Source organism: Physeter macrocephalus, unplaced genomic scaffold (assembly GCF_002837175.3).
Source record: "Physeter macrocephalus isolate SW-GA unplaced genomic scaffold, ASM283717v5 random_52, whole genome shotgun sequence".
NCBI lineage: Eukaryota > Metazoa > Chordata > Mammalia > Artiodactyla > Physeteridae > Physeter > Physeter macrocephalus.
The window spans coordinates 138,879-148,900 of record NW_021145337.1 but is presented as its reverse complement, the minus strand read 5'-3'; positions in this window follow the sequence as shown (position 1 = coordinate 148,900).

Genomic DNA, 10,022 nt, shown 5'->3' with positions numbered 1-10,022 from the left:
GTGGGGAGAGGGAAGTAGGAAGGGACAAGATAGTGGTAGGGGATCAAGAGGTACCAGCTACTAAGCATAAAATAAATAAGCTACAAGGATATACAGGACAGCACAGGGAATGTAGCCAACATTTTATAATAACATTAAATGGAGTATAATCTATTGAATCACTATGTTGTTCACCTGAAACTAACTGTAAATCAACTATATATACTTCAACAACAACAACAAAAAAAAGACAGGCCCTCAGCAAAACTAGGGAAAGAATCCCTAAATCACATCATCACAGGCAGCAGTGATCAGACTTGGCTGATGAAGCCGATGAGTTCAGAGCCTCCACCTGCCACCCCTCTCCCCCACACACCCCCCAGCTGCTGGGAGCTCCTTGTTGCGCTAAGAGTTTCAAGTTCAAGCATGGGCAGAAAGGGGAGACCTCAACCCACCACCTCCCCATCAGGCTTATGATAAGCTTTTTTTTTTTTTTCTACTACTTTAATTTCAGACATGAACGAGAAACGCAAATTATGGCTTAGAAAACAACCCTAAGGAGCTGTGAGAATTTTTTTACCATATGCTCCCTTCCCGGTTCTCTCTGCTGGGACAGCCCCCCGCCCTAGAACAAAGCAAAAAAAAGCAATCCCCACTGAAAGAAAAAGTGATTGTCAAATGTTTCACTTTCCCTTTCTCTGCAGTGTCCTTGCTGGGGATGCTCAGATGAGCTCAGGTTGGAGAGGGGATCACCGGCAGACGCCTGGGAAAACCCTGTGGCCTGCCAGGCAGATGGAACAGTTTCTACTGACCACACCCACCTGGAATCCACCCACTTACTTGAAGTCAGCCTTGCCCTGCCTGCTTATCAACAGGAAATCCGGGAATAAGAGCTAGAGTAAAGGATTAGGTTTCACTCTTCCAAAGAAAATGGAAGGCACCCAGGGATTCCCCTGCAGAGAGGGAGACAGAGCAAATGAAATCACATAAAGACACAGAACAGAAATGAACTTTCCTAACACAGTTTTCAGACTCATCAGGCAGTGAAACCTAAAGGCCGCCCCCTAAGCAGGTGAAAACATCAGAATGACTTGATAATTTGAGAGGATGAGGTGCCCCTCCCCCAAAATACAATCACTACAAAAGTATCTGGCTACCCTGCTTGCACACTCCCCTTGTAGCTGATATACTGAGCTTGCAGCATTCATTTTGCCACAGTCCCCACCACTCCCTATCATCACACACTAGTCCTGCTTCACTCACAAATGTCACCTGCTGACCCTTTAGGCAGCTGATTTTGTCATTTCGCCTCGTTGAGGCTCCTGAAAGATCCTCTGATCCAGCCTAGAAAATTGAGGCCCAGGGGCTGGAGATGAGAAGGGGTCACACTTCAAGTGGGGTCACACGACTACAGAGGAGGCAGATTTGGGGTGGGGACCAGGTTGCTTGACTCCTGTCCAGTTGACTTCCTATGACGCCAGGCTTCTTCCCGTGTGAATTGTTCAGAATTTATTATCGCGCCTGACACCCAAAGTGACTCTCTGACCGTGCTGTCAGTCTACTCCCAAACAGGTGTGCATTAAAACATGGGGCAAAAACAAAAAATAAAACAATGAGGGGCATAGAATCTGAGACATAAAGGCTGGAGCCGTTGGGGGCCAGGATGCTTATTAATTTGAACGCTATTGTATTCTCTTTCCCAATTCCACTTCACTAATTCAACAAAACCAAGTCCGGGAAAAGTATAGCAAAACCTCAACAGCAATCCTCCAGGAATGCGAAAGCATTGCGGATTTTTCACTTTCTGGTTAACAAGGATGATCTGGACGTCCTTTTTTTGGTTTTAAACTTTAGAATTGCAGGATGTTTCTTGAGTGAATGGATGAAGGAATAGATGGAGCTCATGAGGGCCTCAGGAGGTGATACTTTCAACCCCCCATTTTTTCAGAAGAGAAGGCCCAGAGAGGCACAGTGACTTGCTCACAGTCACACAGCAAGTTAGAGGTGGAGCCGGTACCCTGTTCTCTTCAGAACTTCCAGGCCTGTTGCAGGAAACCCTCAGCCCACTTTCTCCCCCTGGTTAAGGAGAGCTGAGGGGTCACACTGAGCCTGTCTTTGCTGTCGATGACTTTGAAGGGCCGAGAGTTGTACCATCTGGTCTGGGAATGAAGGCGGCTATGGATTAGGACCCACAGGATGGTTGCCCTTTGAAGCTGCCTTACTCAATATAAGCTTTCATTCATTCATTCATGTCTTCATTTGAAATATTCACCGAGCACCTGGCACATGCCAACACCCGTGCTGGGCACTGTGGCCCCAGCAGGGACTCTGCCCGACCGAGTCCTGCCTTCACAGAGCTCACAGCCACAGCTGTCTGTCAAACAACCCAGGGAAAACAATTCGGTTTCACTGAGGAGTCAAATGAGATATTAATAAACGGGCTTCAAATGTATACTCATGTCTTGAAAAGGTGAATTTGCAAGGTCTTCTTTTACTCAACAGCTGGATCGGAAAGGGTACCTGGGTCTGAATTCCATGAAGCTGAGCTCCGCCTGTTCCATGAGGACCCCTCCACCCTCCTCTCTGCCTGAACAGCATCCCCAGGCCCTGCTGCAGCCCAGGCTTCTGCCCCAGGTCTGTTCGCTGAATCAGATCATGTCCTCTCACAGCTGAAATCCACTAGCGGCTTCCCAAATCTTTCCCAGCTTCATTGACACGTAAGCAACGAATTGCAAACTGCACATATTTAAGAAGTACGGTATGATCAGTTTAACATTTGTGTCCAACCAACAAACCACAGCCACTAATCAAGATAGTGAATGAATCCATCACCCCCAAAAGTTTCCTCGCCCCCTTGGGCATCCCACCCTCAACCAGGCAAACACTGATTAGTTCATGGTTTCTAGAATTTCATATAGATGGAATCACACACCATGCACTCCTTTTTTGTCTTGCTTCTTACACTCAGCATATTTGTTCTGAGACTCATCCATGTTGTTGCATTCATCAATAGTTGGTTCCTTTTTATTGATGAGTAGTCCACTGTCTTTCCCATTGTGATCTGAATAAAACTCAGGCCTCTGACTGGCGTTCCACAAGCCTGCACCATCTGCCCCCTGCTTCCCTCCACAGCCTCAGCTCCTCCTCATTTCTCCACTCACTATGTGCTGACCGTCCTCTATTTTTCTCCATTCCTCAACACACCAAGTTCTGCCTGCCCCAGGGCCTTTGCACTCACTGTCCCCACTTCCTGGAATACTCTGTGTGTGTGTGGATTCAGCTTGTCATTCAGGTCTGAGCTCAAATACCACCTCCTCCGTGAAGCCTGCCCTGGCCGCTCTACCTCACCTCCCATCTCTGTGACTGTCCCATTACCTTGTTTTACACACTTCACAGAACTTATCACCACCTGAAATCCACAAGAGCAGGATGAATGAATGAATGAAACTATAAGCAACCCATTTCTGTCATGATGTTTAGGTGTAGGTTAAAAACTCCAGTACGATCCCAATAAGACAAAGACGAAATTATCCATCAACTGCAGAGTTTGAAGAAACCTCAGAACATCTAGTTAGATGTCCAGACTTGAGCCAAGTAGTGCATTTAATTCCCACTTCGGGAAGCAGTAAATAACGAGCAGTAACCAGAACCCTCCCCAGACTCAAACCCAGCTCTAGGGCTTTATTCACTCCTACTGCTAGCTGTCTTATACTCAAAAGGCCTAGCTTCATCCCATTGAGATGATCCCAGAAATTAGACCCTTGTGTCCCCAGGATCCATTTTCTGGGACACCACCCCCCCACCTCCACATTCTCCCTCAGTTGTAGGTTTGATGATGCCCACCTCGTGGCCCACACAAGGGTCAGTCAACCTGGAACATGGGTTCTATTTATCGTGTCATTTTATGGAAGTGGAAAGTGAGGCCCAGAGAGGTTAAGAATCTCACCCATAGTCACACAGTGAATAAATGGCTGAGGCAGGACATAAGACCAAGTGTGTGACTTTCGGGTCTGAACCGCTGACCCCAGCCTCCCAAATAAGAGAAGAGCTATTGTTTAGAGTGGACCTAGAGTTCAAGAGGGATCTTGTAAGGCCATTGGCAAATCACCCCCTGCAGAGTAGTCTAAAGGAACAGAGGACCCCATAGCCTTACTCTCCAAGCAGGTGACCTGGGGGGGACAGCATTTCTCTGTTCTCTGCTAACAAACAGCAGTAATAATAATAATAATTGGAGATAACATCTTCAATGCTTGTGAGATGCCTTACAAACACACTCTCGGAATGGAACTCATTCGTATGTAGGGGACTTACTGTACGCTGTTTTCCTGCAATTTTCCCTCCTGGTTTGTAACAGGTTGGAAATGTTAGGTTTTCTTATTTGGTGTCTCTCTCTCCCCTTCTACCATCAATTCCATGAGGGAGAGGACAGTGTTTCCCACTTTACTGCTGTATCCCAAGCTGGGCATACAGGTAAACAAAGGACAAACAGTTGAACACCTTAGAGGGTCCACTCAGAGGGGCCGAGATGCACCATCCACCCCTCCTCATTTTTCAGGCTCAGTGGGAGCCCCAGAGGATTGAATGGGGTTCAGATCAGCTGGGGAGTCTGGGCAGGACGGTCCGGGGAGCAGGTCTTCCTGCTCCAAATCCAGCTCTGTTGCCACCAGGCTGCTCCAAACAGCTCTCCCTGCAGAAGAGGGCAGAATTCTCCAGGGCAGGGCAGTTCCAAATGGTAGCCTGTGCCAGATGTGGCTTTACAATAGGACACATTTCTTTAAGAAGCCATCAGGCAGCTCCTCAAAGAGTTAAACTGAATTACCATGTGACCCAGCAATTCCACTTGTACGTATATACCCAAGAGAACTGTAAATATACTCTCACATGATAACCGGTAAACAAATGTTCACAGCAGCCTTATTCGCAATCACCAAAAGGTGGAAATGACTCAAATGGGCCATCCATGGATAAAGGGATAAACAAAATGTGGCATATCCATACAATGGAATATTACTCAGCCACTAAAAGGAATAAAGCCCTGACACATGCTGCACTGTGGATGAACTTCAAAAATATGATGCTCAGTGAAACAAGCCCAACACAAAATGTCACATATTATGATTATGTGTATATGAAATGTCCAGAATAGATAAATCCAAAGAAACAGAAGCAAATTGGTGGCTGCCAGGTGCTGGGGGAGGAGGAATGACTAGGGACTGCTTAATGGGTATGGAGTTTTATGTTGGACTGATGGAAATGTTTTGGAACTTGATACAAGTGATGGTTGCACAACCCTGTGAATCCACCAGATGTCACTGAATTATACACTTTAATGTTACATGATGGAGGTTGAGATTGACATATACACACTACTATATATAAAATAATCAACAAGGACCTACTGTATAGCATAGGGAACTCTACTCAATATTCTATAATAACCTATATAGGAAAAGAATCTGAAAAAAAATAGATGTATGTATATGTATAACTGAATCACTTTCCTATACAAGTGAAACTAACACGACATTGTAAATCAACTATACTCCAATATAAAATAAAAATTAAAAAAAAATAATGTTACATGAATTTTAGCTTAAAACAAAAAATAAAGAAGCCACCAGAAATGTTGGCAGGGTAGTTCTAGGCCCAGTGCTCACTTTTCCCGGGCAGGGCTGTATCTGGTATCCAAGCTATACAATGCCTTGAATACAGCAGGAGTCAATCAGTGATACATGAAAACCACAGATGTGCCAGACCAGAGGTTCCCAGATGTTGCCCTTGGCACTCACGTTGCACTGTGAACCCCCCGTAACAGCAATCTTCCCAGGACATACCCCTCATGTCCTCCGCCTGCCTCTTGTATATAGAAAAACTTTAGCCAAGGAATAAATTTAATCAGAGAAGTGAGAAAATACAGAAGCAAAGGAAAATAATCAAACAAGACAAAATACTGGGTTGGCCAAAAAGTTCGTTTGGGTTTTTCCATGACATCTTATGGAAAAACCCAAACGAACTTTTTGGCCAACCCAATAATAATAGTTTAGCCATTAAATGAAGTCAAGGACCTTTAGTTTCCCCTCAAGGGCTATCAATAATATTCTGAGCCATATCCTTTGAGCTGTTTTGCAGATACTAAAACTCCCACCAGGTGGGAGAAGTTAACTACATGATGACCAGACTGCAGCCATCACATAAGCTGCTCCATTTTACACAATTCTGAGAACTGGCCTCATAACAAACCGACCCTGGAATTAAAGATGAACTGTACCTAAAACAACCATGATGACACTGATCAGGCCACCGCATGACTAATTTCAAGGGGATTGTTGGAGCTGACTGTGCTGTTCTGCACGTAGCCCACTCCCCCAACCCTGAAACACCCTTTTAAAAGCTCTTGCCCCCGATTGACAGTGGGGAGTTGGTTCTTTGGGTCATGAGTCCACCTTCTCCCCAGGATTGCCAGATTCCTCAATAAAGCTATCTTTACTTTTACCCAACACTTGTCTCTCAGTATTGGATTCCTGAGCAACGAGCAGCCAAAGCTGAGCCTGGTAACCCCCCCAACACATATACAACTATATAAACACAGGTTTCACAAACAATACTGTGCTCTCTGATGACACTGATGTTGGACACATGAGCTGCATTGATTTTGCCCATTTGGGAAACCACGTACAACATCAGAGACACTGCAGTACTAAGAACAATATAGGTACTTACATGTATGGCACATCGAAAGGGATATTATCTGAATAATAAAGAAATGAGCTACCTAGCCATGAGAAGACATGGAGAACCTTAAATGCGTATTGCTAAGTGAAAGAAGCCAATCTGAAAAGGCTATGATTCCTGTATATGTTTCCAACTCTGCATGATTCCAACTGTATGACATTCTGGGAAAGGCAAAACTATGGAGTCAGCCAGATCAGTGGCTAGGGGCTAGTGGGGAGGGAGGGATGAAAAGGCAACACATAGATTTTTAGGACAGTGAAATTATTCTGTATGATGCTATGATGGTGGATACATGTCATAATACATTTGCCCAAACACAGAATGAGGCGGTCCAGTGGTTATTAGGACTCAGGGCTTTCACTGCCGTGGCCCTGGGTTCAATCCCTGATCGTGGAACTAAGATCCCAAAAGCTGAGAGGCATGGCCAAAAAAATAAAGAAAAATAAAGAAACACACACACAGAGAAATGTACAACACCAGGAGTGAACCCTAATGCCAACTATGGACTTTGGATGGTGATCAGATGTCAATGCAGGTTCATCAATTGTAACAAATGTAGGGGATGCTGATGATGAGGAGGCTGTGCACGTGTGGGGACAGGGGATGTATGAGAACTCTCTGTACCTTCTGCTCAATTTTGCTATGAACCTAAAACTGCCCTAAAAAATAATTTACAAGGGGAAAAAAAAGGTATTTCAATGTGTGAACATTTTCCTAATACTGCAGAGAACAGTCACAAAACAGTTAAATGCACTAGACTGTACACTTGGCCATGAACTTTTTTCTTCCTTCTTTTTTTAAATCTTTCCAAGCCTCAGATTCTTGTTTCTTTAAAATTCTTAAGACAAAAAAAAAAAAAAAAACCTCCGGGTTTCTCTCTTTCATCGCCCTTGCTGGATCTACTTTCAATTCACTGGTGTGCCCATGAAAAACAGACGACTCATTATAAACATCTGAGTCATAAATGCAGGAGATAACTTTAATAGGATCCAAAATGCAAATCAGAATTTTATAAGTAAAATTCCAACGTCTACACTTACTCCTAAACAGAGACCTTTGAGCTCAAAATTCAGAGAAGCATTTTAATATCCCAAACACGAGAGGTTTGTCACTGGGGAGAAAACTGAGGCCAAATTGTGTGTGAGTATATGAAGCCACATTTATAAATAGTTCAGGGCCCAATAGAAGTGTTCTCGGTAGCAACTGGGAAGCCAGTTGTCCCAGAGAAAACATTTTCATGGGTAATGTTGTGGTCAGCCAGGAATCAGTCATGTGCTCAAAGTTGGCTTAAACAGATGCAAAAACTGAATTCTTTTGGATAACAAGACACAAACCAACACTTGTATGTGTACAAGGCCTGGATGGACTAACAGTATATAAGATGTACAGCCATTTTGGGTTTGAAATTGGTAAATATTCTTCTTTGAGGTCCAAGTAGATATAAAATAAAGCTCTCGCATTAATTGAATGTGATTCAGTGTTTGCAACAAACTCCAAAGTCCCCAACAAACAGGGGAAGAACAAAAGAGCCTTTTAATTTGTAAAAATATATGAATAAGCCCGTATTTCAAAGAATAAAATAGAATGTCTGACGAACACTTCATGCTCCAGGCATCTGATGTTATTTTTAAAGTTTCCCAGAATATATATATATATATATATATATGTTACAGTCCTCGAAATAGGGCTCTTGTTTTGAAGACTCTGCATATGTAATTGATAACAGCTTGAGACCATTTACATGCCACCATCTGAGCAAAACTGTTAAATATGCATGGCCTTCAATTTTGTCAAATGCAAGAAAAACACATGCTCAGGATCGGCTGAGTGGCAATTTTTTAAGACCAGAAGTTAGGGTTTAAATGACAAAGTTGCACCAAGGTGGCACGATCTTCCGGCACCTTCCAAAATGAAGCTTTATCACCAGGTAGGAAAAGAGGATGACATTCATATTCCCGGCGAGTTACAATGCCCTCCTTCTAGCATCTCACATCTACCCGGATCAATTAACAAAGCATGTTTTGTTCGGAGCATGAATGAGGACGGCTTTCTTCTGTGCATTTTATTAAAACTTGAAAGCTATGGCTTGCTGCCACTGATGACGCCTGTTGGGTTCCAACAGCCTAATGTTCAAATCTGACTCGCTAGCTATCCACCCAACTCAACATCGGTCATCTTGACATCGGGGGATATTCAGCAAGTCTGTAGTTTTTATCATGAAGGATTTTCTACTGTTATGGAACAAATAAAGGGTTCTTTGTACCAACGGCTGGAAACACAACATGAGACCTTTCTTCACACCGTAAGAATTGATGAATAGTTCACAGAGTGAACAAAAGACTTTATTTTTGAAAAGCAGATAACACCAAAGTATTATGTAGTATCCATAGTCATAGCAAAAATAATTACTGGAACTTTCGAAACATCAAATGAATAAGCTGAATCAATGGGTTATGACTATAATTTTGAACCAATATACAGATTTTCGATCAAGACCTAGGCTTGATTTCTACATAATATTATTCACATGCATTCCCTGTGCCTATTTATTATCAAAACGGGGACTCTTGAAAGTCGAGCCCAGCTTTGTCTTGATTTCAAAGATGACACAGCAGCACACAGAGAACTCTGGCTTGCTGCTCCAGTCCTAGAAATCATGTCTTCAGATGTTATACAACAAACTGATTTCTGAAAAATAAAATCCAGACTTCAGATGCCTTTGAAACAGGCAGGTCCCCACACTTTTCAGCACCATGGTACTCAGACGTGCTCAAACACGCTTTCCTTTGTCTTTCCAAATATCCACCAGGAACCCAAAAGGGGACCTGCTTTAAGAGTTCCATTATGGAGGTGTTTAGGAACAATACTAAACCCAAGTAAAGGCAGTGGATGAAATTATCCCCATTACTTTTTCTGTTAAGGAAAAAAAAAAAAAGTGAGAATGCATTGGCAAATGGGAAAATGATACCAGTCATATGGTTAGGGAAAACAGTTCTATAAATCCCTTCTTTCAAAATTATGTTCAGAGGTGATTAAGACCAAAAGGAGGTCACAAAAACTGTTAATACAAACAATTCCTCTACCAAAAAAAAAGCTCTTCGTGGAAAGTGGCTGAGGATCTGGTCCAAAGAAGGCAGAGCAGTGAAAAGATCCAGCCTTCTATTCCTAGCCTGCGTTTATGACCTCATGGCTATGTGTCTAATGGGTGTGAATAACCCCTCCCTGTACTTAAAAACAAATTAAGAGGGCTTCCCTGGTGGCGCAGTGGTTGTGCGTCCGCCTGCCGATGCAGGGGAACCGGGTTCGCGCCC